Here is a 1,488-nt window from a genome sequence, read left to right as displayed (position 1 = left end):
CATATGTGGGTGTGGGCTTGTATGAACACCAGACCTTAACAATCAGAGGTGATTCCCAGCCTGGCCTGCAGAGAGGTTGGTTAGGACCACACAAAAAAATCCTGTCTTGGGACAAAAAAAAAAAAAAAAAAAAAAAAAAAAAAAAAAAACCTCTAAGTAAAAAAAAAGAACAATAAGAGCCCAGCAGAGTTTAAATTTGTCTATTGAATGCCACAGAAAAGATATAAGCAGAGAAAACGTTCAGAGGGAGATGACTGGTAACCGTGTACACCTATGCTTGTCTCCTACTGCAGTTGCTGATCTATTTAAAGAAACCAGAAAATGTAAAATAATGTTGATTAATGATCTCCAACAGTGCCAAGTGAAGAGGCATAACATGGAGAGGACAAGAGGATTTAAATTAAGAAACTACTATAAATAACAGCTATATCAGCTTAGTCAGATATGGCCTAACTATTGATGCAGTATGTAGATTAAATATATCTATATGCACTTACAAAGCCAACACTGAAGAAGATGTCATGGTAACAGAATGTAGTCATTGGAAGGAAGAGAACTGGCTGTACAAAGCTAAAGACTGAATCATCAAAGACACACATCATAGCCAGGCGGTGGTGGCGCACGCCTTTAATCCCAGCACTTGGAAGGCAGAGCAGGCGAATTTCTGAGTTTGAGGCCAGCCTGGTCTACAGAGTGAGTTCCAGGACAGCCAGGATTATACAGAGAATCCTGTCTCAAAAAAACTAAAAAACAAACAAACAAACAAAACAAAACAAAACAAATCACAAAATCCTTTAACTAGCTGCCTGTCACTCTGGCAACGTATAAAGTAAGTTCAGTTAGGAGCTCCTCAGAGTTAGCAGAACTCAACAAACCAGTAGGGTTTTACCAAGGTCCAGGCATGCGAACAGAGCTTCTGTATAAAGACCCCACAGTAGGCAGGCACATAGTAAAAGAAAAGGGCCAAGAAGGACTTAGAGATAAGATGGCCATGGAAGACTAGAGGCTTGTCTCCTTTCCTCCAGGTCAGACTTTTTGCCCAGCTTCCTTGAGTCCAGTCAGCTGACAGTCTCCAGCAGGGGGGCTAAGTCAAAGTCTGCCTTGTCTACAGGAAGTCTCCTTAGCCAAGATTCCCACCTTCCCGCCAGGTCTTCTCCAGCACCTAGGGATAAACCGGGGCCATAAAGAGCAGGGTCATTCTGCATCCAGTGTTTCCTGTTGACTAAGCCATGACAGTTTGTCCTCTGTGTTTTCCTGATTTCTTCTCCTTCCTTTTGAGGAAATGAATGCGTTGAGCCCCAGACTCCACCTCAGCATCTGCTTCTAGAAAGCATAGTCTCGGAGCCCCTATGACACAGACAAAGAAGGCCAAGCAGTGCACGCCTTTAATCCCAGCACCTGGGAGGCAGAGGCAGGCAGATTTCTGAGTTCGAGGCCAGCCTGGTCTACAGAGTGAGTTCCAGGACAGCCAGGGCTACACAGAGAAAC

This window comes from Mus caroli, chromosome 12, assembly GCF_900094665.2.
Source record: "Mus caroli chromosome 12, CAROLI_EIJ_v1.1, whole genome shotgun sequence".
In the NCBI taxonomy this organism is placed as follows: domain Eukaryota; kingdom Metazoa; phylum Chordata; class Mammalia; order Rodentia; family Muridae; genus Mus; species Mus caroli.
This window is presented reverse-complemented; position numbering follows the sequence as displayed.